This window comes from Hemicordylus capensis, chromosome 5, assembly GCF_027244095.1.
Source record: "Hemicordylus capensis ecotype Gifberg chromosome 5, rHemCap1.1.pri, whole genome shotgun sequence".
Lineage (NCBI taxonomy): Eukaryota > Metazoa > Chordata > Lepidosauria > Squamata > Cordylidae > Hemicordylus > Hemicordylus capensis.
This window is the reverse complement of record NC_069661.1, coordinates 242,335,758-242,363,668: the sequence shown is the minus strand read 5'-3', so window position 1 is coordinate 242,363,668 and position 27,911 is coordinate 242,335,758. Positions and strand designations below refer to the sequence as shown.

The window sequence follows — 27,911 nt, the reverse complement described above, 5'->3', positions numbered from 1 at the left end:
CTAACTAGCTGCAGCTCAGGACTAACTTGTCCAGGCAACTCAGGATCAAAGAACAGGGGAAGAGAAGTAAGTTCAAGTTTAGTGGTATGGATATCAAATGGGAGCCATGCTTGCCCTCCATTTTCTTTTGAAAGTCGGGACTGCGTACAATTCATGGGGGTGTATTATAACTGGAAAATTATGCTTATGCTTTCAAAAGGCATTGGAAACAAGGACCTGAGGGACCAAGAAAAGATCTCCTGGGGCAGAGAGTTCCAATGCTTGGGTGTTGCCAACAAGAAGGCCCTCTCTTGTGTGCTTGCTCCACACGCTGCAGGAAACACAGAAGGGCTTCCCCAGCTGAACTCAGGAAATGGGTAGTTTCATATGAAAGGTGACTGTGGAGGATCTGTCATGCTGTAGCTGGAGGCTGGGTAGGTGTGGCCAAGCCTGTGTGGTTGGGCAATGAGTCTTGCTTGATTCAGAGGTGTAGCCAAGGCGGCAGGGACACAGATGTTCATTACTATTATTTCCACAATCACCTGCTGCTCTGGTGCCATTTATTTATTTATTTAACATATTTTTATCCTGCCCAAAACTTACGTCTCCATTCCCCCTTGGTTAAGGCTTTTTTCTCCTTCCCAGAGTGAATCCAAATGGTATGTGAATATTCAATGCCGTTGTTGTCGTATCTGAAACCAACCAACCAAAGATCAGCGAATAAAAATGACGATGATGCAGTGCTATGTAGCTAATCAGATATGACTATGTGCCAACATCACTGAAGGCAAGTGAAACTAATTTTGTCAATCCTTCCTGAACAGATCATGTGGGTGAGCCTAGCCAATCAGAAATATATATATATATCTATGAAAACCCTTCATCCCTTTCACATCAGCCCCACCTCCTAAAATCACCCAAAGCAGTGTGTCTTCTGATGCCAAGGATGTTTTGTGTGTGCAAATATTTCCTTCCCTTTTTGGCTCAGCCTAGCATCTTGTCATTCTGATAATAGAAAAAGGATCACAGTAGCTTTGGAGGAAGTAGGCAGCATAGGAAAAATTCCAGTATTAATGTATGTGAACTCAGGAAAGAAAACAATTCTGCTTTGATTATCAGCACAGGCCGATTTGAAAAATCAGGAGATGGATTCCCGACCCCCCATACTGTTTCTTCAGGCTTGTTGAAAGGAACAAGTAAAAGTAGGGATGTACAGAACCAGTCCGGTGGTCTGCGGTCCGACGGTTCGGTCTGGGGGTTTGTGGGTTCGTGATCAAACCGAACCCCCCCCCCCAGGTTCCGTCTAGACTGGAACCAAACCACCAGTCGGGTGCGGCAGGTAGGCAAGCTTTTTAAAAAGAATTTAAATTAAAAGTAACTACCTGTAGCCCCTTTGGGGGGGGGCTTTCTGTAGCCACGGGGGTCCACGAGGGTTCCCTCTCCCCCGCCAGCCTCTACCATCACCGCTGCAGCCAGGTAAACATAGTCTTTTTGGCCCTTTCGAGTGTCCATAAAGGTGAGCAGTGGCCATTTTGGCCACCACCATGCATGCGCAAATGCCCTCTGCGAGGTCTGGCATGGAGTTGGAGTTCAATTCCCAAAGGTGCTGGGCGGACCCTTCAGGAGCTAAACTAAGGGTGGCACAGCTCCTGACTGCATTGTGAATGGAGCGCCAACCTTAGTTTAGCTCCCGAAAGGGCCGCCCAACCCCCGCTCAGGAGCTAAACCAGCACCCCTGCGTCTGATGTCAGACACGGGGGGCATCTCGGGCATGGCTCCTGATTGGGCATGGCCCGGGTTCTTTGAACCCGTTGGCCCAATGGTGGCTCCGCCCCTGAAAAGTACACCTACTGTGCAAACCCAACTCTGTTGAGCTCTGAGGTCTTTGAGTAGATGAAGCTGAATTGAGTTTGTAACCTGGCAGGAACTCAAAGAATTAACAGAAAGCATGTGTCTCAGCCGATCATCCTGATTCCATTCACCACAACTGCGTTCTCTTATTAGTTCCCTTTTTTTGACGCCCCACAACAAAACTACCATATTTTAGTGCATACCCTGCACCTGAGTATAAGCTGCACCCAAGTATTCCCCACAGAAAATCATCTGTGTGTGTGTGTGTGTGTGTGTGTGTGTGTGTGTGTGTGTGTGTTTTGCGGGGACATACCTACATACCCCATAGTAGTCTAAAAGCTGTAGAGTGTATGTCAAGAGAGATGCCTCATCTTCCCTCCCAATAAACTCGCTGATGCGCCCAGGGCCAGGGTGTGTTGTTGGATCCAGGTTAGGGAATCCTCTGGCAGATGGGAGGCTCTCCATACACTTCCCCCTCTGCTTTGCTTTTGTTCCCAGCACTACCTCCATCTTGGATGCATTATGTTGAATGAAAGTGGTGGTGCAGTGAGCAGGGGGGAGATGCTACTACAGCAGTTGCAAGTTTTATGTTAAAAAAAGAGTATATATCCCACACCCACTTAGATGCTCACACACCCTTTCTCCTGATTTTTTTTTTAAGTATACCTCTGGGGTATTTGCATGAAAATACAGTACATTCATGAAAAGCAATGCAGGTAGGAAAGGAGCTGCCTAAGTGTTGCAGGAATCGCATCCATTGGATATGGCAGGTAAAGGTAAAATGTGCCATCAAGTCGATTTCGACTCCTGGTGCCCACAGATCCCTGTGGTTTTCTTTTTATAGAATATAGAAGGGGTTTGCCATTGCCTCCTCCTGTGCAGTGTGAGATGATGCCTTTCAACATCTTCCTATATCACTGCTGCCAGACATAGTACCAGTGGGGATTCGAACCGGCAACCTCCTGCTTGTTAGTCAAGCATTTCCCCCCTGCGCTACTTAAAGTAGCTTCATTTCCATGCAGTTGTGCCCCAGTGTGGTTTGCTGTGGTACTTCTTTCAGTTGCATATACATGAACAAATGAGAAGGACATACAGGTATTGAGGCCCCATATAATGAAACCCAAACATAGATCAGTTCACATATGCAGAACACTCTGAGATATTTTGCTGATCGAAAATCATTTGGCTCCCCATGAAGATTCTCAGATGTTTTAACTTCAAAGGAACCATGATATTCAATTTGAAGTGTGCTTTTTTTGAAATTCAATTAATTAAAATCATTTACAAGCTTTAAAAACATTTAAAATCCAGTTTTAAAATTATTTAAAACTATAAAGCAGTGCCTCCCCCGCCCCGCCCAATCCCCTTAGACGTTCCAGAAGGATACTATGGTCAATAGTATCGAAAGCTGCCGAGAGATCCAAAAGGACCAACAGAATCACACTTCCTCTGTCAATTCCCAGTTGGAGATCGTCCATCAGGCTGACCAAGGCAGTCTCCACCCCATAGCCCGCCCAAAAGCCAGTTTGAAATGGGTCTAGATAATTTCCACCAAAACCGCCTGGAAGAATCATCATGGGTGTTTGCAGGACTTTGTTTGGGGCAGTGGCAAAGGCTGCAATTCTACACTGTAGCGGTGTGCATGGACCATTTGCTACAGTTTGGTCTGAATTAAGTTAGAATTAGGACCGAACTGCATGAAAGCAAAGCAGTTCGGTTGACCTCATTGGCTGAGCTGGTCAGTTTGATGAACCAGCTCAAAGTGGTTCACAGTTGAGCCTCTTGATCTGGCTCGGTTCATGGTGGTGCAGTTTGCTGTGAACCAGGTCAGTTTGAGTGGTTCAGTCATAAGCAAATCGGCTCCACACATCCCTACTACACCCCCCTATCTGGAAGTATGCCTCTTATTGAATTCAATAAGACTGGCTCAATGGTGTGTGGGGTCCCTACGCTTGCCCCCCTGCCCCACTGGATGTGCATGGGCACCATCCCCAGTTCGCACAACCCTTTCCTCTTTTCAGTAAAAAGGATTTGACAGTCACATTGCAGGACAAACTATTTACAGAATGTGTCTAGCGTACATTGTAGTCTTGTATGGCATTAGCAGACTAAGCCAGGAGCCAGCAACTTTTGGCACTCCCGCTGCTGTTGAGCTTCAACTCTCATCATCCCCAACCACAAGGCATTCTGGGTGAGGATGATGAGAGCTGTTGTTCAACTGCTGCAGCTGCTGGAAGGCAGTCACCTTTTTCGCAGAAGGCAGCTCTTTGCTTAAAGTAAGCCTCACCCTCCAATTCTATTTTAGACCATACCAATATGATGCAATATAGGCAAGCCTAACCAGACTCTGTGGGGAGACGAGCAGTGAGCTTGACCGCAGACAAGCAGGGAGCTTGCCTTGGCTCTTCCGCAGACCAGTTTCATCACAGAGCAAGTAAGGGCAACAGGGATCGGGGATGCCCAGCCTCCAGAAGTTCCAGAACATAAGAACAGCCCTGTTGAATCAGGCCCAAGGCCCATCTAGTCCTGCACCCTGTTTCACACACTGGCCCACCAGATGCCTCTGGGGAACCCACAGGGAGGAGTTGAGGGCATGCCCTCTCTCCTGCTGTTACTCCCCTGCAACTGGTACTCAAGGCATCCTGCCTTTGAGGCTGGAGGTGGCCTATAGCCCTCCGACTAGTAGCTGTTGATAGACCTCTCCTCCATGAAGTTATCTAAATCCCTCTTAAAGCCATCCAAGTTGTTGGCTGTCACCACATCTTGTGGCAGAAAATTCCACAAGTTGAATATGTGTTGTGTGAAAAAATACTTCCATTTGTTGGTCCTAGATTTCCTGGCAATCAATTTCATGGGATGACCCCTGGTTCTAGTGCTATGTGAGAGGGAGAAGAATGTCTCTCTATCCACATTCTCCATACCATGCATGATTTTATAGATCTCGATCATGTCTCCCTACAGTCGCAGAGGCCCATTGTGCAGGCTCAGCGGCCTCCAAAATGGTTCTTTAAAATAAATTGAAGCTGGGGATGATGGGGGCTGTAGTTCAGCAACATCTGCAGCAACTTCTGGAATAGCACCGGTTGGGAACCCTTGATTTACACTGGTAGGAAGGAGCTGTCCAAGGTTCCAGTCAGGAGTCTCTCCCAGCCCTGCCCGGAGATGCCTCCAGGGAGTGAACCTAGGACCTTCTGCATGCAACGCAGAATAGTGCTCCGATCAGAATTCAGATGGCATTCCAGATTATCCATAAACCCAATATAGAATTTGCCTCTGCTTATCTAGAAAGCAAACAGGAGCGACATAAATGTGTTTGACTTGCAGGGGCGGGGAAAGGCTAAAAACAGAGAAGAAAGGTTAATTTGAAATAATTACAAGAGACCTATTTATGGATGCATGCAGTTACTTATAAATTACAGACAATACAAGTGACTGGGCATTCACAGCTGGTATGCATTCTGCACCTGCTCCACAGGGAGATTAAAAAAAAAAAATCACCTGCTTTTCATTTCCACACACAAAAGGTATAATTGCAGAGGTGGTGTTTTGTGAGTTAATGCGGAATGCTGCTAGAGGAGAAACCTACTGCTGTGTTGCACTTGTTGTGGTATATATATTGAATATGGAGAAAGCCAAGCCAGTGGGGTGGGGGGCGGAATCCAATCAGACCAGTTTAAAACTAGCAAGCATCCAGGATGCTCCACTCCCCCCCCCCCAAAAAAAAATATTGAGAACCATTCTGGGAGCAAGGAACCGTATACAGAGGCTGTTCTCACATGCAGGGGAAACTGAGCGAAGGAAGCCTAGCCCAGTTTCCCCTGCACATGGTTACAGCCAGGAGCTACCAGACTCCCGGCAGCACTACAGTGGCAAGCCCGCTACTGGAACCAACCTTCAAAAAAAGCATTTTTGGGGGATCATCTGCTAGCCCCGGCTGCTAGCCCCAGACCTGGGAGATTGTAGGGCTCCCGGCCAGCATTGGGGGAATCCCCGTAATGGGAATTCCTGGGGGCAGGGCAACACCCCCAGCTCATGACCCTCCATGCTGCCCAAAGGGCAGCTGCACATCTGGGTGTGAGATCTCTGCACCCAGACCAGCAGCCTGGATTGTCTGTGGGGAGGTGAGCATTTCAAGGCTTCTTCCCCACTCATGCTGTAGCCCAGGGTTTCTTAACCTTGGGCCCCCAGATGTTGATGGACTATAACTCCCATCATCCCCAGCCGTGTCCAGGGTGGCTGGGGGTGATGGGAGTTGTAGTCCACCAACATCTGGGGGCTCAAGGTTAAGCAACTCTGCTGTAGCCCCTTTCTCAATGGTCATGAGGAAGGGCTCACCATCTTGAGAACGTGTTTGGTTGAAAAGCAATACAGTGGTCCCTCGACTTACGAAGATAATCCGATCTGAACGCACGTTCGTAGGTCGGAATTTTCGTAAGTCGAAAAGCGCATCCACGGAGGTCCGGAAACACTCGTAAGTCAAGGAAACCGCATCTAAAAATTCGTAGGTCGAGGAAGCCGCATCTAAACCGGCAACGACTTCCGGTATTTTTTGTCATTCGTATGTCAAAATCTTCGGATGTCGAGTGCTTCGTAAGTCGAGGGACCACTGTATGTGAATATTGCTTTTAACAACAACTGCAGACCAGCATCAAACCAACCAAGCTAGGATTTCTTTATTATTATTATTATTATTTTTTAAAAACTACCCAATAGTAAACAAAAACAAAAAGGCAAAGCTGAAGATGGGGAGAAGACAGACAGGCACTCACTAGTTTCTTAGTTCCTCCCCTTCCCTTTCCACGGAGGGTCCGATTCATTTCAAATTCCAAGGGGAAGATTGCATGGCTGGAACTTAGAAGGGAGAGCCAGCAGGAGATCAGGCAGCACAGCAGAAAGCCGCTGAGTTAACTCTTTCTGCTCCCGCTGCCCTCAAAAATGGGAGAAGGAGAGGTGGGCTGGCTTTCAAAGCCCTGCCTAAGCTTAGAACAAGCAAAGGAAGGACGAAAAGCAGAGAGGACGAAGGAAAAACCAGGACAACGGTATGGCTCTCATCCTCTATCTAGCTCCCTCTTCAGATCGCTCCTCTCTGCTCATCTCAGGTACGCTGGGGACTTAGGGCTCCACCCCGCTGCGTTTCCTCAGCCTCTGGCTGGGATAGAGTCTAATACAGGGGAGCCCGTGCGATTTCCGCCTGGATTCAGACGCCATTGGGACAAGATCAGGCATGCTGCTGGGGCTGCAGCCAAGCTGCCTGGTCGTGTGAACATCTCCTGAGTGTTGTGACTTGTGTTCGTCGCTGGTTGGGCAGGGGAGATTTCTGTCATCACCAGGTGGGCAGCAGCCTGCATGAATGGGGGGTGGGTGGGATCAGAGATAGTGGTGGTTGCTGGGTCATGGACTTTTGCCCCAAAGTCCATGCAGAAAGGCGCCTCTAGATGCTGGATTACGATTCTCATAATCTCTTACTATTGGCCACGGTGGCTGGGGGTGATGGGAGTTGTAGTCCAAGAATAGCTGGAAGGCCAAAGTTGTGCAGCCTGGTTTAGTGCCTCAGCACTCATAATCCAGCCCTGACTTGGAATATCTAGAGCAAAGGGGGCATTTTCTCAGGGATTCTACATCTCTGCAAGACACAGGTGAGGCCAGTATGGAACATGTATGCAATCTATATGCTGCATGTATCCTTTAGGATGTTTGGGACAAAGGTCAGTATTTCAGAATGCTCTGGGTTCATCACAAGTCCATCCAATGACTTATACTGGACCTAAAGAACCAGGGAAATACTAGGAAAAAAGGACAGGACAGCCATCTGCTTGTTATATACAGGGAAAGAAGTGGAATATCAAACCTCTTCTGGGTGGTATACAAATATGCTAAATAAATAAACCCCTAATGTGTTATCAACCTGCTAACTGGGTCATCACCTTTGCCACATAAAAATCACTCCATAAAGAGAGGTGCATCTCTTTATATTTAGTGGGGGAGAAGAACGGCTCCTATCCACCTGTTACCTATCTATTGTTTCTTTTTTGATTATAAGCCCCTTTGGAGACAGGGAAGTATTGTCTTATAATTCTTTTTCGATGTAGACCACTTTGAGAACTTTTCAGTTGAAAACCAGTAAATAAATAACAACAACAATGGCTATTCTGTATTCCAAATCACATTCTTAAGAGTTTATGGCCCTCTTACTGCCACACATGTATGCTCAACAGGATACACAATTAAACTTACAAGTAAGCATGCCCAGGAATTGGAGCTTGAAAGAATATGTTCTAAAGGGTTTCAGATGTCCAGCTACCATTTTATCCACTTTTATGCTTGGTCCAGGCACACATTAAAATCACCAGTGTGACTTGTGGCCACAACCACATGGAGGGACTACCTTTGAGCCAATGGTTGACATCCAGACCAACAACGCTCTTGTGCAGTGAACAAAGTTGTGCCAGTGGAAGGAGATCGTGCAAGTGCATCAGTCGCAGGGAGTTTTGGAATTGCACTCTTGTGCAAATGTTCCCTGCAAATATATGAAGCACCTTGTGCTACATAGAGAGGGCAACACTGATCGGGAATGCAAGCTTAAGACTTAGTGCAACTAGCAAGTCTTCCGCAAGGCCAACACATTTGTGCAAGCACTTCCTTAGTCAATGCCACCATGGCCCTTCCCTCTCTTGCCATGGGAAATGAGGTCATAGCTCAGTGGTAGAGCAATAGCCCCATCGGCATCTGCTTTGCATGCAGAAGGTCCCAGATTCAGGCCTTGTATCTGCAAGTAGGGTGGGGAAAGACTCCTGCCTGAAACCATCAAGAGCCACTGCTAGTCAACGTAGACTGCAGCTGCTCAACTTTGGCCTCCTGCAGTTGTTGGCCTACAACTCCCATGATCCCTGGCTATTTAGGCCACTGTGACTGGGGATTATGGGAGTTGTAGTGCAAAAACAGCTGGGGGGCCAAAGCTGAGCGGGCCTGATATAGACAATACTGAGCTAGATGGACCAATGTTTTGACTAGGTCTCAGGCAGTCTCCTGTGCAACTGTGAGAAGAACCTCTGTTTGAAATACTGGAGAGCTGCTGTCCACCGGTGGTAGACAACCTAGGCTCTCCAGCTGATGCCAAACTACAAAGCCAATCACCCCCAGCTGCAATAAATAGCAACTGGGGATGATGGGAGTTGTAGTTCAGCAATGGCTGGAGAGCAAAGGTTGCCTGCCCCAGTGTAGAAAATACTGAACTAAAGATATGACTCAATATACGCCAGCTTCATATGTTCGCACTCATTTCCAAAGGTGTCACTCCAGCAAAAGGGGTCATCTTACTGTGGCTGCAATGTAACATTTCAGGATTTTTTTCTTTTTCTGCTGCTGCTGTTGAAACAATCCACTGGACTGACATCACAGTTTAATTTGCTCTGACAAGAGAAAATGAAGCTTATGGCGTTGGTGGGTTTTTCATCCTTTTCAATTTTTTCCATGGAGAATGTCTTTGTGCAAAAGGTGCACATTTTCTACTGATCCTCATCTGCATGAGCCTAGCCTTGTCGGTAATTAATGGCTTAAACCTAGCTTTTGAGCGAAAACCGATTCCTATTTACGTCTTGATTTTTCGGAAACAGGATTAACCAGGCTAAAAAAAGATCGTCATCAATAAGGTCACCAGCAAATATGTGAGTGTCAGTTGCAGGCTGGGGAATGTGTGCTCTGACATTTTGCATTCTACGTTGCTGTTCACTTGGGCTTCTGGTCCATGAAGATGACAGATAGCCACACAAAATGAGACAATAGAGATGAATATGTTGTAGGCCAACAATAGAGATGATTCTTTTAAAAAATATACCCTCAAGCAAATTTCCAATATGCTATCAAAAGGCAAGGCATTGTACAGTTGGGCACACAGAGCACAGGAACATAGGAAGCTGCCTTCTGAGTAAGACCACTAGTCCATCTAGTTCAGTATTGTCTACAATGACTGGCAGCAGCTCTCCGAGGTTTCAGGCAGGAGTCTTGGTCTGAAGATGCTGCCAGGGAGTTTTTAAAACCAGGCTTTTAAAGCCCTTTAACTTGCATCTCGTCCAAATGGAGGGGGGGTGTTCACATATCGGCCAGATTTACCCCAAAGTCCCTGCAAGTTATTGCAGTTCACACACAACTTGGGTTTTTCACTGTGCATTAGAGTTTAGCACAATTTATATCCACTAAAAAAAATCCACTATTTGTGTTGGTTTTGGGGGACAACTTCGAGATCACAGTAAAGCCTCCCCATGTACTCGAAGTAAGGCCTGCTGTGTGTAAACATCCCAGGGGACCTTCTCTATGCAAGCAGATGCTCAACCACTGAGCTATGGTATTATCTCCTGATTGCTGAACCATCTGCGGTGGGCGGGGGCGGGCGGGCGGGATGCATCATACAGTGCATTGCCTAATGTTTGTGATGTCTGATTACCCCTGCTAACTGAGCAAAAAGACACCTTTTAAAGAGCCATAAATAGCAGGGGGAAAGCAACTGTTCCTATCCAGCCTCAGCACAGCATCTCTCCAATGGCTGTTGCTAATGAAACTCTACACTAGTGATGTGCACGGACCGGTCTGGAGGTCATTCTATAGGCCTCCAGACCGGTCCGGACATGGGCGGTTTGGGATTTGGGCAGACTGGGGTGGGGGTTCCTTTCAGGGTGGGGGGAGGGTGTACTTACCCCTCCCGCCACTTTCCCCCCTCCTGCGCACATACTTTAGTCAACAACTGGGGCGGCAGGATACCTCCCTGCCGCCCCTTCTCCCGCTCGGCTGCAAAAGGCTTCAGGGTTAGGGTCACATCTCTGCGACGTGCGCATGGCCACACACTTTTGCAGCCGAGCAGGGGAAGGGGCGGCAGGGAGGTATCCTGCCGCCCCAAATTGTTGACTAAAATACGTGCACAGGAGGGGGGAAAGCAGAGGGAGGGGTAAGTACAACTTCCCCCCACCCTTAAACGAACCCCCACCCCAGTGCCGGAGCACAGCTCTGTGGTTCCGTGTACACCTCTACTCTACACACAATCAACGTGTGGAGCTGAGGAGGGTTCATCTCCACACACAAGCAGGAGCTTTCCTTGGGTGGCTGAATCGGCTGCCCATACGATTCCTGGCTCTGTCACGGAGCTGGTAGGGGTGGTGGGGATTGGAGGCTGCCCAGCCTCCGAGCCTGGAATGCTTGTTGGAGCCTCCCAGTCGAGGGTATCTCCATGAGTTGCCATGGCGTGGAGCCACAGCATGGCATCTCACGATCGGAAAAAACAGGTTAACGGAACACTCACTCTATTACCTTGGTTTAAGGGGAGGTGTATTTTTGAAGGTTTGCTGCCGGGAGCCACATGGCTCCCGTTGCAGCACATGACCCCACAGACCCAGGCTGGGCTTCCTTAGCCAAGTTCCACATGACTATGAGAATAGCTTCAGTGTCTACTTTGTGCTTCTTTTAAATTGTAAGCCCTTTTGTTACCATCTGTCCAGAAAACATTATTCCAGAAGCCCCATGGGTAATCCAGAATAAAAAATTGACATTTTTGGACACAATCACAAATGTTGCATTCAGCGAAAACCAAACACTGCCTTCCGAAGTTAGAACCTCATCCTGACTGTCAAGCATGGTGGTGGAGCCATCATGGTTTGGGGCTGCTTTGCTGCATCAGGACCTGGACGGCTTGCCATCATTGATGGAACCATGAATTCAGCTGCACATCATATCAGAAAATTCCAGAAGACAATGTCAAGCCATCTGTCTGAGAGCTGAAGCTGAGCCAGAAGTGGGCCATGCAGCAAGACAATGACCCTAAATATTTAAGTAAGTCTACCATAGAATGGCTGAAGAAGAAGAGGTTTTGTGTTTTGGAGTGGCCAAATCAAAGTCCCAACCTAAACCCTTTTGAAATGTTGTCACAAGGCCTGAAGTGACCTGTTCATGCAAGAAAGCCCTCAAATGTCACAGAGCTGAAACAGTTTTGGATGGAAGAATGGGCCAAGATTCCTCCAAGCTGATGTGAGAGATTGATCACCGGTTACAGGAAATATTTAGTTTCAGTTATTGCTTCTCAAGGAGGTGCCACCAGTTACTGAACGCAGAGTTCACATACTTTTTCACACAGGAATGTTGATTGAATACAGTCATCCCTCACCAACCACAAAGATTTCATTTTCGCAAAACTCCGCGGTTGGCAAGCAATAGGAATAAATCGGAATGAGGGGGTTAGGGGAACTATGGTCCCAAAAGCACCTCAGAAACAGGGGCAGGGGGATTTGAAGTCACAGTACTGTGCTATAAACAGAGACCAGAGGAGGCAAGAGGTCCAGGCAGGGAGCTGCCCCAAGGACCCTGCAAGAAGCCCCGGCTTGATCATAGGCACTCGCTGGCATGCAGAGATAAATGACTGCAGAGGGAAATGGAGAGCAGAGGAGGGGTGGGGATGAGGGAAATGGAGAGCAGATGAAATGGTGAGCAGAGATGAGGCGGGTGATGAGGGAAATGGAGAGCGGTGGAAATGGTGTGTGGAGGCGGGATAGGGAAGAGGGAAATGGAGAGCAGAGGAGGGGTGTGGGATGAGGGAAATGAAGAGCAGGGGAAATGGTGTGCGGAGGTGAGGTGGGTGATGAGGGAGAGTGGAGAGTGGAAGAAATGGTGTGTGTGGAGGCAGGGCAGGGGACAAGGGAAATGGCATGCAGAAGGAAATGACTAGTGGAGGAAATGATGAGCCACCTACCATTCGTGTCTTTATCTGTGGCCTCCTGGAATAAAGGCTGAAGCAATTGACCTGAGAGGGAGAAGGTGACGTGGAGGGTGGCAGAGGGGGAGGAGGGAATATGTGGGTACAAGAAGGGTGGCTTGGTTCTGAAGTCCTGGGGATCAGCCTGCTAAGGTCCACAAATATTTGTTTTGTTTTGCTGCTTTCTGGCTTCAGAGCTGCAATGTGTTGTGTCTTAGTCTTCCTCTCTGGACACATGAGGGTATCTAGGAGGGAAGAGAGGGAGGGAAACCCATGACAGAGGGAAGCCAATGCGGGAGGGAAGCCCTTGAGAGGTTTGAGACAATGGGTGCATCTGAAAGGGAGGGGAGGGAATAGGAATGAATAGGTGCTTGGTGGGGAGAAGGGGGCCCTCGATGTGAGCCTCATGCAAGTTGGGGGCAGAGAGAAGGGGGAATTCACATATACTTAAGTTGCATTAAGCGAGACTGACCACCACAAACTCCAAGTCATGGATACTCAAAACCATGGTTGGGAAATCCATGGTTAGTGAGGGACAACTGTATTCAAAATATATCCTTTTTGCCTGAGTTAGTTATTCATTGGGTTTGCCTTTTCCCCTTATTTAGCTTAGGATCCAATCATGTTTTGAATAAGAATTGTGCCAACATACAGACCACCCTAGGGGGTTCGCAAAAGTTTTTGATTGCTCATATGCAATGGCATGGTTATTGTGTACATCATCTTGAGGCCAGTCAGAGTGAGGGAAATGCTTTTTGCCCTCAGCTTAGGGGAGAGTTTGGGGGCAAAAATGACAACCATCAACCACTGAGAGACTCAGGAGCATAGATGGCAATGTTGCATGATGATCTTGTGGAACAATCTTGAGCGACAATCTGGTGGAACAGTTGGGCAACAATATGGTGGAATGAGTCATGAACAACAAGCATCTTGGAACTTGGAACAGCTTCTGCATAGGGCAAGCTCTGGTCTTACAGATGCTCCTTTTTTTGAGGAACATCCTTGTACGATGTCCTTAAGCTAGCATAACAGCATCAGGACCAGCTTGTCTACTAGACAGATCTAGGTGGTTTCCTAGGGGAACAATTCTTGCTGGGGCGGGATCACAGCTCTCTGGGTGGATGTCAAGTGGGCAGGGCTGGCCTCCTAGCTGGTCTCTGGCTTGCTTTCCTCCTCCTCCCTCAGTGCGCTCTGTCCCCACCCCCTCCCTGCCTCCCTCCACTTGGTTACTGTTGTAGCTACTCAGGTGAGAGCCTCCATCCTGGTTTCTCAAGTGCCTGGACCCAACACAGGAATTAAGTGGTGCTCACCACAGCCTGGCTGTGGTTGGGCTGTGGTTTGTGTTGGAAGTTAAGGACTTTGTGCTGTCTCCTCTCAGACAGTGGAGGACAGACTAGTGAGTCAGAGGGCTAGAGGGTCAAGACATTGGTCATCCCTTCTCTATTGCTCTGACACTGTCCCTTTGGATATGTAGATTGCTAATCTCAGGGACTAACTTCCTTCCTCTCTCTCTCTCTTCCCTACCTGCCCTTCTACCTTGCAACATGGCAAGCCTCTCTCCCTGCACCATGTGTGCAGAGAAGATGCGGAATCCATCTGCATCCAGCTAGATAGATAGATGAGAGATCCTAACTCCTCACTTTCCTATCTAGAATGGAGTTCCTTAATAAATGCCTTATATATTGATTTGAAACTATGAACTGGCTCCGAGTTACTTTACTCTCAGCATACACGCATGCCTAACTAAATCCGCTGAGTTGTGCCTCTGTGCACTCTGCTATAATGAGAAAGGGATTCTCTCATCACAGAGAATTTCCAACAGTTTGCCTGGCTGTGGTTGGAGAGGGAAGCTCCTCATGGCGCTGTTACAAACTGCCTCTCAGGGAGACTGAGAGTTTGGCCCTGAGAATTGCTGGGTCTGCACTGCTGAGGGGATGGAGCAGCAGTAGAGGAAGGGTGGGTGCCAGATGGACTCTAGGCAGAGGTGTAACTATAGGGGGGCAGGGGGGGCACGTGCCCCGGGCCCCATCTTTTCTGGTCATGTGGGGGGCGCCGCCATGACAAAACAATTTTTTTAAATTTTTTTTAATTTTTTTTTAATTTTTTTGTTAATACAAATGTTTCCTGCTCAGTGCAGCAGCGCTGCAGCAGTCAAGGGAGCACGTCGGCGCCCCCTCCCCCATGAGTTGTCCCTTCCGCGCCGCCCGCGCCTCCCCCCCCCATTGCTTTGCTGGCGCCTGGCGGCCAGTCAGTGGCCTGGCTTGGCGGCGGCGGGCACTTGTGAGGAAAAACCTAAGTATAATGTAGTATGTTGGGGGGCGGGGGGGCGCCATTTCAATGCTTGCCCCGGGCGCCATTTTCCCTAGTTACGCCTCCGACTCTAGGTTCCTCATCTCTTTCCCCTCTCCCACTGTCTCCCTATACTAGCATGGGCTAGTCAGTCGCTGGCTATCCACATGAGCTGGACATTTGACTTGGCAAATGAGCAGCCTGCATAGCTCCAGTTAAAGTCAGGACTCTGCACTTCCCATCTGTGGGTGAGTGCGGGGGGGGGTGGGGTTCTAATCTAGGTGACACAAGGGCATGAATGATGCACCCAGGAAAAGGCAGCATTGGTGCAGCAGCCAAACTTATAATAGAACAGGTAGATGCAAACAGTTAGAAGAGACTTGGGGACAGATAGTGCCGAAAGGAACAGCAAAAGCTTAGAGTAAGGAGGATGGAGAGATATGAAATGGGACAAGGAGATTTGCATGATAGAAGGTGAAGTTTGAAAGGGAGTGAGATGGCTTGGAGGAGAGACTGGGGGAAAGTGGGAAAATCAAACTTAATGGAGTGTGGGCACTGACAACCCTAGGACTTGCCCTGAAGAGCACAACACTAGTCTGGAACACAAGCTCCTGACATAGCAGAAGTTGCTTGAAGAAGTGCATTTTCCTTCCACAAGCACACTGTTAGGCAGAATGCCTACCATTACCTTTTGTGCCAGAGAAGTACCAAATAAAGGCCAGGAGTAATTCCAAGGGTAAATTTGCCACTGGGTGTTTTCATAATGACATTTAGAAGCCTATCTGTACTGCTGCTGCTATTCATTCATTCATTCATCATATATTTATACCGCCTGATATGTATATCTCTAGGCAATGTACAAAATTTAAAATATTTAAAAGTCAACACTGATTAAAATAAGTGAGACACAACAAAAACCAACAGTATAAAACAGTTATTAAAACAATTAAAATTATTAAGATTAATTCTAATTAAAATCTTGCAAGAACAGGAGAGTCTTGAGGGTCTTCCTGAAAACAGAGAAGGAGATGCTCTTATTTCAGCAGGGAGCATATTCCAAAGCCCCAGGGCAGTCACAAAGAAAGCCCGGTCCCGGATCACCACCAAATGAGCTGGTGGAAACCAACCGTAACCGGACCTCTCCAGGCAGCAGGGCTTATGACAGAGGAGGCGGTCTCTTAAATAGCCTGGACCGCTATGCTGGCAAAAGCAGAGGAAAGCACATCCCAATGTAGAATTACAGTCAACACCAGCTGAGGACTGAACTGTAGGCCAATGCTTTTCTCCCCCCACCCACCCCGTCCCCACTTTCCACTACACTGAAGGAGCCAAGCAAGTGACTGAAAGAACATTATTGACCTTGTTTCCCCACTAATGAGACGTGCAGGGATTCTGCAAGTGCAGGGATTTAAGCCGCCCACAATTGATGGCTTCTTCCAAAAGTGGAAATAAATCTCTCTGCTTTAGAAACAAACTGCACACGCAGTGACGACGCGACACAGGGCTTGTCCTCGGTGCTGGTGGCTACTGTCCTTGTGTGCTGCGAAGTCTGAAATTGGAAGAAAGGAGGCGTTGGAAACGGGCCGGCACTAGCCTCTGCTCTGCGAGGCACAGATCTGAGAGATGGTGTTATTAGCAGGCAATGAAGATAACAAGCTTATCCTCAAGCCTCGCTCACTTAACTACTGTTTGGCACCAACACAAGCCAGTCAGCACTACCTACAGCTGTGAACCTGGCATATATAGCTGCAGGGCTCCCTCCAAGCAGTTCAGGCAGGTACCCAGGGAAATCGTGGCTTGAAAAGCAGGAGCTTAGCTGCCTTCTTTGCTCAGCTCGGCAGTGAAGCTGACTGTTGCAGCAGCTCAGAGCTGTAGGCATCCCAGTTCACCAGAAGATAACGTGAGGAAAAAGGGTCTCCCTCGGGCCTCCTACTCCTGTGTCATTGGCCACAAATAGCTGCTGTTAATGAGTGTTTCGCCTAGACTCTGACTTCTCCATCGCTGACTTGTTTTATTTGTTTCTTTATTCTTTATTTATTACATGTATAGACCGCCCCATCCAAAAGGCTCTGGGAGGTGCACAACAAGTTTAAAAAGACATAAAAACAAACACCATTTAAAACACACTACTTAAAACAATACAAAAGCAATGTTTAAAACAATTCAAAACCATTTAAAACCAATTAAAAACCATTTAAAAACCTTGGAAGGCCAGGCCAAACCAGTAAGTTTTTAGGGCTCTCATAACAACAACAACAACAACAACAACTGTTCCCAAGCAACTTTACTGGGAACAGCCTATATTCTGCAACGGTATATATAACAACAGCAACGATATTGACAATAAAATTCAGCCATCCCAGGTCCTTGGGAAGGACTCGATGTCTGGATAAAACAAAACAGTCAATAACACCTGTCTGACTGTGTAAATTAACAACAACAACAACAATAATAATAAAGGCCAACAGCAAGCTTAAACTGCGGATCTCTGCCAGGAGTGAATTCCATAGGCCAGGAGCAGCTACAGAAAAGGCCTGGTTCCGAGTCACCACCACACATACCGGTGGTAACTAACTAACATTTTGTTATTTTGCACTAAAATAACATATGCACTAACATTTAAGAATGCAAGAAGAATCCTAGTCCATGAGACCAAGGGTCTATCTAGTTTGGGGAGGGGAGCTGGTCTTGTGGTAGTGAACATGTCCCCCTTTGCTAAGCAGGGTGTGCCTTGGTTTGCATTTGGATGGGTGAATACATGTGAGCACTGTAAGATGGCCCCATCCCCTTAGAGCAGTGATTCTCAGACTTGGGTCCTCAGGTGTTATTGGACTTTAACTCCCATAATCCCCAGCCTCAGTGGTCTTTGGTTGGGGATTATGGGAGTTGAAGTCCAATAACACCTGAGGACCCAAGTTTGAGAATCACTGCCTTAGAGGATGGGGTCATTGCTCATGGAAGAGCAGAAGCTCCCAAGTTAATTCCCTGGAAGTTTTTCCACACCCAGCTTTTAATTTGTATCTCCTCCAGAACAGAAATGTGCATTCACATATTGGCTAAATTTATCCCATAGTCCCTGCGAGCTATTGGGAAGCACTTCACATACAATTTGGGTTTTTCATTGCACCTTAGAGTGTAGCCTAATTTATATTCAGGGTGAAAAAAACCAACTTTTTGCATTGGGATTTGGGGGGGGTGGCAACTATAAACTCTCAGTAAAGCCTTGCAGTAAAGCCTGCTGCCTGGGAAAGCTCCTGGCATTTCTGGTAGGGCTGGGAGAGGCTACTGTCTGAAATCTTGGAGATGAACCATATACAGTAGACTATAGATGGGCCAACAGTCTGATTTGGTATAAGGAAACTTCCTATGTTCCAGTATCCTGCTTCCAACAGTGGCCACATAGATCACGATGGTTTCACCTCAGCATTGGTTATTTCAGGATACCAGTATGGACAAAAGGTTGCAGTACATCCCTGGTGTGAAAAAAAGTGAATGTTGAGTTTATTGTGTGAGTATCTGCATACACAATAAGCAGCAGATTAACAGTGTGCAAGTTCCCCCTCCGTTCCTCAGGAGAGTTCACACACATACATTTACTTTTATGTTATTGGGGGGGGGGGGTTGCCCCCCACACCAAGAGAATAAATGTGTCAAATCCCTTCCCATCCTAAAACACAAAGCTATGAAACAGCTGGTTAAAAAACTAAGGAGTTTTGGACACCTTTCCATTCCCATTCAAAAGCAGAAGGGCTTATGACCGTCTTGAAGGAGTAGTCCTCAAGCTAGGAAATTTCCCACTCTTTTTGTTCAAGCTCTCCTTCCTCCTACTTGCCATTCAGTTCCATTAGCTCCACCCACCTGGCTGGCTGTCAAGTACCCTCTGAGGTCCACAAACATTCCACTCCACTGAGTTTTATTGGGGCAGTTTGGGGATTCCCCTTCTTACATTTTTTTCCTTCAGATTTTTCTGAAACCGACATGTCTAAGGGTTACCCCAAGTCTGCTGATACCACCCTCTCACCCGCAAGTGGTCCAGTTATGTAGTGCTTTCAGAAATAGGTATAACATACTGCCTTGGGACATGGAGGTTCCATTTCATTATTATTGCTAATTCCCATTGACAAATCTGTGCCCCACTAATCTACTCTCCCCTTCAAAAGCCATCTAAGGTAATAGCCACCACAAAGCTTTGTTGTAGTAAATTCCAGAAGTTAATTATGCATTGTCAGGAACAGTACTTCATTACGACATGTCCTTGCTAAGCTACAAGAGATCCGAGGAGGGCTCTTTGCAGATGTCAAGAAAAGTGCATGCCAAACCAAAGTGGGAGATGGGATTTGGTACAAATAACTAAACATTTATTTGGGGAATAAAATACAAAGTAGGGTCAAGTGGGGGAATGCTTGAGAGCAAATAAGGCACTTTAATCAATTTCGCAATCAACACAGTAAGCAAAGAAGCATCTAATCCTGGAGAGGCATGAAGTATGTTTAGAAAGCTAAGTGCCATGGAAAACTAACTCCTGAGAGAGAGGAAACAAAAACAGAGAGGGAGGGAGGGAAAGAGAGAGGGAGCAATCAAGCAGGGAAAGGATAGGAGAGATGAAGCACTGAAAGGGGGAAACATTAACTGCCCTAAATTTACCCTTGATAAATTGATTAAAGTAAATGTTTAGTTATTTGCACCAAATCCCATCTCCCACTTTGGTTTGGCATGCACTTTTCTTGACATCTGCAAAGAGCCCTCCTCGGATCTCTTGTAGCTTAGCAAGGACATGTCGTAATGAAGTACTATTCTTTATAATGCATAATACATGACCCACTCAGGTGCCCATTGCACATGCGCAGTGGCCTCCAAAATGGCCACTACAGCTACACAGAGGCCTGGAATGGGCCAGAAACCACCCAAACTGGGCCACTATGATAATGGGGAAGGCCGGCGGGGGGAGGGGACCTCCAGATACCCCCTCATGGCAGCGGCAGCATCCCCAGAGTGGTCAGTTTAGGAACATAGGAACTTAGGAAACTGCCATATACTGAGTCAGACCATTGGTCTATCTAGCTCAGTATTGTCTTCACAGACTGGCAGTGGCTTCTCCAAGGTTGCAGGCAGGAATCTCTCTCAGCCCTATCTTGGAGAAGCCAGGGAGGGAACTTGGAACCTTCTGCTCTTCCCAGAATGGCTCCATCCCCTGAGGGGAATATCTTGCAGTGCTCACACATCAAGTCTCAAACTTCAAGAGTTTGTTTTTATGCTTTTTTAAAAAATGAACAATTAGAATCCCTGAACTGGCCAGGGGTGTTCGGCTTGATATCAAGCCAAATTGGGGCAGGTTTGGTTCAAGGCCGTCTCAACTTTGAGCCCTCAAACCGGGCCTCTTCAATATCGAGACCATTCAACTTCAAACCAGCTCACACATTCCTAGGTACTGTGTAGTTCTACTATTATTTCTCCCAGCTTCCAATTTTGTAGGCATTTTAGGCTTTTTTTCAGAACCTAACCCACCAATTCCCATAGAGTTAAGGTTCTGTTATTTGTGGTTTCTGTATTCACACTAATTGGCAGGAATGGAACCCCCACAAATAGCAAGGGCCACCTGTACACCAAAAAACAATCCCAGATGTCCCATGCATCATAAAAGTTTATTGGAACAATCCCTTAAGTTTCAGAGGCAGTTTCTGAAGGGTACAGTGTAGGAGGAAGAGGACTTTTAGAAGAAAAAAAGTTCCATATATATTTAGATCTGTCCCTGTTTCTCTGGATTATAGTCATTAACATTACTTTATCTTATATCTAATACATTTTCCCACCAGTAAATAAATAACAAGCCACCTACAAATATACTTCCCAGATCTGATCGGATTGACGGACGTGGTGGAGGATGTCTTCAGTTAAATCACGGATGACAAAAGCTGCTGTAAGCGAAGATAATAATAAGACAAATATTAAGAACTGTCTCTTAGATAATGTCTAGCTGTATCCTGAGTGGAGTGTGTGTGTGTGAGTGGTGGAAATGAATGTCACAATGTAATATGCTAACCAGCATTGTTGCACTCTAGCTCCATCAAGAGGAGGTAAAATAAGACACAGCAGCATTTAATATTCATGTCCTGATTTGACCTTGTAAGGATGCATGTGCATTTTTTCAGTCCTACTTTCCTATCCAGGCTGTTTTTCAGATGAAATGCTCCGTTAGAGGCATGGAGCTGTGGCTGCTGTAAGACTGGAATTCCAGCTGGAATCCCTACACTGGATTCTCGTCCCATGCATACCCAACACAAACTTCTTGACCTTATATTAAAAACTGTTCACAACTTCAGCCACCTCGGTCTTCCTGCGATGATTTCCTGATATATGTCTGATGATGATCTTTGGTCCTCCAGTTCAATCACCCCCAACTTCCCAAAGGTCTCTTGCTTGTTTAAACAATTTCCCCCATTCCCCTTTGATGCCCCGGAACACCTACATCATGCCAGTCCCTTTCCCTTCAAATCTCTTCTCCGAACCCATCTCTATGCTGGATCACTTGTGTAATCCACTGTCAGGTTCAGGCTAATCTGTATCCAAGAAGAGGAGGAGCCTATTCCCACGATCACTAGAAAGTGGGCTAAGGAAGCCTAGCCCACTTTCTAGTGATCGTCAGAACCACTGGGCTGGTTGATCGTTGGAACCACTGGTCTGGCGCAGGTGGTTCCAAGGGGACTAGCCCGCCTAATTCCCCCTCCCCTTAAACGAGGTTAATGGAGCGGGCAGTCCATTAACCTTGTTTTATTGATCATGTGCCACTGCAGCGTGCAGTGACACATGAGTAGACCCCCAACCAGGAGGCTACAAGCCACCCCCCAGTATCGGGGGGTCCCCCCAGAATGCCCCATGCACTTGAGCGGGGCATCCTGGGACTTCCAGAGGCCAGGCGGCCCCCAATCGCCACAGCCCCCACCAGCTCCATGATGGAGCCCGTAGTCATGCGGGCGGCTTATCTCACCACCCAGGGCTGCAGAACTGATCATCTGCAGGGAGATCGGGCTAAGCCCACTCTCCCCGCTGAACCCTCCCAGACTCTACACACCGCTCATGCATAAAGCCTCGAGATCTCCCAGGAGGGGTGTGCAGAATTCTCACCCCACCCCAAGACATTTCATTGGTTTCACAGAAACGTGTTTGGCTTCTTTTGAAAATTCTCAGATGAAGTGTTGGATAACCTGTTGGTGGTTTGTTGGTTTGTTTTGTTTTACTGCAGCTCCCATCATCCCTGGCCTTCTGCCATTATGGCAAGGGATGAAAGGAGCTGGGAACAAAAAACACCACATAACCTGTGGTTCAGCATGGTGGGGAGGACCTTGGAGCTACTGATGTCATTAGGAACATAGGAAACTCACTCTTACAACTAGTCCATCTAGCTCAGTAATGTCTGCACTGACTGGAAGCAGCTCTCCAAGGTTCTGGGCAGGAATCTCTCTCAGCCCTGTCTTGGAGATGCCAGGGATTGAATCTAGGACCATCTGAGATACTCTACCGCTGAGCTACAGCCCCAGTGTGCAAGCCTCTTGATTTCTCTACCACCCCCAGCTGATAATGGGTACAGAATGCAGCGGCTCATTTACTTATGAGTGCCAAAAAATATGACAGGGTAACTCCTCTCCTACAGTCATTGCGTTGGTTGTCTATTGGCTACCGAGTTCAATTTAAGGTCCTGGTTTTGACCTTCAAAGACTTGCGGGGTTTGGCACCTGTTTAGCTACAGACCCGCCTCTCCCAACCAGTTACATCCCATCCAGTCAGATCTGGTCAGATGGCCCTTTGGTCGGTCCCCGATTTTTGAGAGGTTTGGGGAGCTAGAACCCGTGAAAGGGCCTTCTCAGTTGCCATCCCACTTCTCTGGAATTCCCTTCCTCTGCAGATTCATTTAGCTCCTTCTTTGTTGATTTTTAAATCTTTATTGGAGACTTTTCTTTTTCGCCAGGCTTTTACCCTGTAGTTTATCTATTCCACCCCCCGCCCCCGTTAGTTACTTTAGTTTTATTTAGAATGTAATTTTAATGCTGTCTTGTTTTGCATGTTTTTGTACAATGCCCAGAGTCTTCGGAGTGGGCGGTATAGCAAATGTTTCAAATAAATAAATAAATAAAGTTCCTCCTTGCTGGCCAAGGAAGGGGAGGCAGAGGGGGAACTGGATGCTTCTGACTGAGAGCAGGGCAAACAGAGGCCGTCCTATTCCACAGGAAGAACCTGCAGGGCCCTTCAGAACATCCCTGGAGAGCTTCAAAAGAGCAAGCTTCTCCATCAAAGGCCAGAGCTGGAATGCAGCTTTAAATACCTTCATGTTTACCTGGATAGCAGAGAGATCTAAAGGGGTTTCCAAGTTTGCAAACTGCTTCTGCAAGATCTGAGGGTAACAATGTGACAAATCTCACCAAACAGGGTTGGAGGAGAGGTAAGAGAGCCAGGGTAGGAGAGCTCCCATTCAGCCATTGTGTGTTTGCAAAGATCAAGAGTGGGGGAGGGATTGTGGGAGCAAGGCAGGTCTCCACGCAGCAGGCTTTAACGCTGGTTTTCGGCAAGGCTTTAATGCAAACTCAAAATTATCCCAACAATCCAACACAAAAAGTGGATTTTTTAAAAATCCCAGATATAAATATTACTGAGTGTGGATGATAAGCCATCCTAAACAGCACCTGCTTGATCACTGTCCCATCCTCTTACCTTGATTTTGTAAACACGCAACTGCTGATTGGGAGGTGGCATGGCTCTCTCACCCTAACTGGATGCTCCTGCGATCCTGGTTTGGGTTGTGAGAACAGCCCTAATGAATATTTAACAGTAGGCTGCTGACCTATGTTAGGCCCAGGTAGTTGCCTTTTCAAGTACATTAGATTTGTAGACTGTGAGACTGTTCTTACAATCAGCCAAAACTGCGCTAAGGAAGCCAAACCAGGTCCTGGCTGATAATAAGAACCACTTGGATCACGCCTGATCTCGGCCGTGCTTCAGTGGCAAACCGCCAGCCTCTTAAATAGGGTTAAGGGAGTGAATGCTCCTTTAGCCTTGTTTTTTTTAACCGTTTGCCAAATAGGGGTATGTAAACAAGTGCTTAGGTGCACAGCCTGCAAAATAGCCACCGTGCTGCTGGGTGAAGGCCGAAACTGCCCGAACCGGCTGGAGGGGGCAATGGAGAGAGCCAGTGAGGGGAGGGGGAACCTCCGTGGACACCCCCCAAACCACCCCACCCCCTGGACCAGACCGAACCGGACCGTTTTGAACTGGCCCACTCTGGTTCGAGTCAGTCTGGATTCGAATTGAATTGGGCCAACCGGTTCCATGCACATCCCTACTGCCATCTCCAGGACAGTGCTCTTGCCCATTGCTGGAGGGATACCCACAATGCACTACACACTCGCATGGAGCATTATGGGATTTCAGGGGGCCAGGCAATGCATCCCGGCCCCCGACCAGAGGAGGCAGCTGCACATCTGAGTGTGTGATCTCTGCGCCCAAACCCTGAACAACCATCAGCTGTGGGAAGGTAAGCTTTTCAAGCCTTCCGCCCTGCGCACCCTCAAGCCCTTTTTCACAAATGATGAGAAAGTGCTCTGTGACTTACTTAGAGCCATCCAGCAGACAGGGACTTGAACCTGGATCTCTCATAAACAAATCCAATATGCTACCCAACGTACAACAATGAGAAGGCAGACAGAGAGCATCAAACTATCTGTAACAGCCCAATTAAGGCTGCCTTTAAACAGAAAGGACATATTTAACAGTCTGCAGTTGGCAGGCCTGGTGGCATATAAAGTAGCTATAAAACCTCCTCCTGCCAGCCAGTTAAATGTGCTTTATAGCCACTTCCTAGCAACTGAGTGGCCCACGATCAGGCCTGAGGTCTTTGTGCAACCAATTTCAAATCTATCGCCATAATCTAATCATTTGCTTTCCTGGTTGTTCTCCAAAAAGTCATTTGAAATGTGAGCCTTGGGATTAATCAGGCACGGGATTCCTGCAGACGGAATACCAAAAATGGTTAACAACTCATCCATGTATTGCTAAGCTAACTTGTCATGCATACATTATCCTCCCTTCAATGGCTATTGCTTGCATATGATGAACAGTTAAATAGGAATAATCCAACCAAAGCTTTTAAAAAGCATATACTGTATTTATGTCAGACTATTAACAAATGTACTTGACTACCAAGCCAGAGGCTTCCGGTTCAGATCCCCGCTGGTGTTTTTCTCAGACAATGAGAAGCTCCAATATCGGGCAGCAGTGATATAGGAAGATGCTGAAAGACACTGGGGCGATTTTCATGATCAACAAAAATCAGGCTAGCAGAGGCTAGCCCGATTTTTGTTGACCGTAAGAACCACCAGGCTCGCAGCTGGGCACAGGGGTTCTTGAGTGGGTAACCTGCTTGGGAACCCCTGGTAAAAAGCAGGTTTGCGGAACCAGGGGCGTATCTATGGTGGGGCAGGCAGGGCACGTGCCCTGGGCGCCACTTGAAGGGGGGTGCCATTAAAAAAAAAATTTTTAAAAAAAAAAGGCTGCTGAAAACAAAATGGCCACCGTGCATGCTCAAATGGCCTCTGTGAGGCCCTAGGCCATGCCAGGCCTAGGGCATATTTTTAAATATATATATATTTAAAGATGGCCAACACACATGCTCAAATGGTCCCTGCGAGGCCCTAGAGGCCAGTGGGGGCAGGGGGAACCTTTGCAGACTCCCCCACATGGTCTTTAGGAAGCCCCCTGAAGGGGCTACAGGTAATTTTTTTTAAAAAATTATATAATATAAGTCACTGTACACATATTCAGATTGGCACTATGTACAGAGAATCAGGGCTTGTGAATAATGAGCTGAAGCTTATGAGCTAGGATTGTATTCATTTGCTCTTACTTTGTATCTTGTGATAAGTGAGTTAAATATGATGTCTTAATAATATTAATGGTGAGTTTTTCTTAGAATCAGTGTGAAATCCTTAGTATTAAGGCCCATTGGGAATTTCTTGCTCTCTTTCTCTCATTTTAACTGTCTTTCTGAAATACTAGAATATATTCCAAGCAGTTACACAGTTTACTCTGTATATCCTTTAATTATTTTCAGAGTATCTGGAAAAAGTCAAATTCTCCATTTATTTTTAAAACTTATGTAATAGTGATGCTATAATACACAGTAGAGAATTCTACAGGCACTTCTGTTTAGTTTTCCAAGTACACCTCCACATAGTATTTGAGTATTTCATGAGCCCCAGCATACTGAAATGTGTAGTTTCCCAGCATTTTTTTAGTCTGGCTACGTCCACTGCTAAATAGTTTTTGAAATATTAAAAGATTAACAAGCTTGACTTGTATTTTTCAGCTGATATTATAGTAAAGTTATCTGAAAGATGAGTGTCAGATGTTTGGACGGGGACGCAATTTCAGTGCTTGCCCTAGGCGCTATTTCCCCTAGATACGCCTCTGTGCAGAACGAGTGCTCCAGCAAGCCTGCTTTTTACGATTGTGAGTAGCCACGGAGTAGCCACGCGCCATGCTTACTCATGAGTAGACCCCCAGCTGGGAGGTGAAAAGCCACCTCCCGGCTCCAGGGGTCTCCCTAGTATGCCCTGTGCGCTCGCGCAGGGCATACTGGGGCTTGCGGGGGCTGTGTGGCCCCCCACTCCCCTCACCCCCCGCCGGCTCCATCACGGAGCCGGCCATCGTGTGGGCGGCCAATACGGCCGCCCAGGGCTCCCTGCCTGCTCATGAGCGGGAAGAGCAGGCTTAGCCCACTCTTCCCGCTCACCTGAAGAAACCGGGTCTCACTGATCATGAGACTCGGTTCACCATCTCATACTGCATGTGAGGAGGTAATAGTATACCTCTCCTGTATTCTACCGAAGAAAACCACAGGGCTCTGCAGGCGCAAGGAGTCAAATTCACTTGACAGCACACTTTACTTTATGCAATAGTATCATTTTTCCATTAAGTCTACATCAGGTAGGCATTCCATTTTCTTGAATATCCATTAAAATGGATACACCAGTGTGGTGTAGTGGTTAGAGTGTTGGACTAGGACTGGGGAGACCTGAGTTCAAATTCCCGTTCAGCCATGATACTCACTGGGTGACTCTGGACCAGTCATTTCTCTCTCAGCCTAAACTACCTCACAGGGTTGTTGTGAGGAGAAACCTAACTATGTACAGTGCTCTGGACTCCTTGAAGTGAGAGCAGAATATAAATGTATAAATAAATAAAATAAATAAATAAACAGTTTCAAATAGGTTGCAGTTAAAAGGTCTATCCAGTAATTCATAAAGCAATTCCAATATGAGCTGCTAATCTTCCTTAGGTTGTGCCCACACCTGGACATAAGTAGGTTAAATGTGGGCCTCATTTTTATCAATATGTTTCAAAGCGCTCTGCAACATACTTGTAATAAACTGTAGTAGGGGTTCCCAACTTTGGGTTGACAGATGTTAATGGACAACAGCTCTCATCATTCCACCATTGTTAGACTGAGCTGATATGACAACATAGAATGTTTATAAACATTCTTGCTGTCCAGGGAACAAAAATTACAGAATGTTTTCAGTTTAGCTTCTGTGAGGGAAGGGGAAACTATCAGTGTGACTGAGATTAAAACTTCACACAGGCCATAGTAGCAGAAATTGTTTCTTGAAGGAGGCTGAGGAGGTCTCAGGAAGTAGTGAAGGAAAGAAGCAAATTTGGCTGGAGAATGGATGAAAACTGGTAATGGACTGAGAAACAAGAACGTGATAGAAGGTTAGATTAAATAAAGGAAGACTGAATAAAAGGACAGTGGAGACAGGGAACGAGGGAAGATGGAGCGAATGAAAGCAGGGCATTGCAAGAAACCAGTCTCTTCCTTTCAGTGTGTGTGTGTGTGTGTGAGAGAGAGAGAGAGAGAGAGAGAGAGAGACAGAGAGACAGAGAGAGACACACAGAGAGAGAGATGAAAATTCTAGTTTTGAATGTATCTCTTCTGTTTTTGCTAGTTGGTCTTCTGCCATGGTAGTCCACTGTCAAAGCCTGTCTCCCACATCTGCCTGCTTGCAGACTCAAA

At 47.0% G+C, this 27,911-nt stretch overlaps 1 long non-coding RNA gene across 2 annotated transcripts; it reads right to left on the bottom strand.

Moving 5' to 3' along the window:
- Window positions 1–581: 581 nt before the first annotated feature.
- LOC128325870 (uncharacterized) lies at window positions 582–27,333 on the bottom strand. 2 transcript variants are annotated; one of them, XR_008307694.1, is made up of 4 exons: window positions 27,258–27,333; window positions 20,688–20,766; window positions 16,211–16,400; window positions 582–671 (listed from the first exon to the last, which is right to left on the bottom strand). It is a non-coding gene; the product is annotated as an uncharacterized LOC128325870 (long non-coding RNA). The 2 variants fall into 2 exon arrangements; XR_008307695.1 differs by lacking the exon at window positions 16,211–16,400 and having other exon boundaries at window positions 584–671.
- Between the last annotated feature and the right edge of the window lie 578 nt (window positions 27,334–27,911).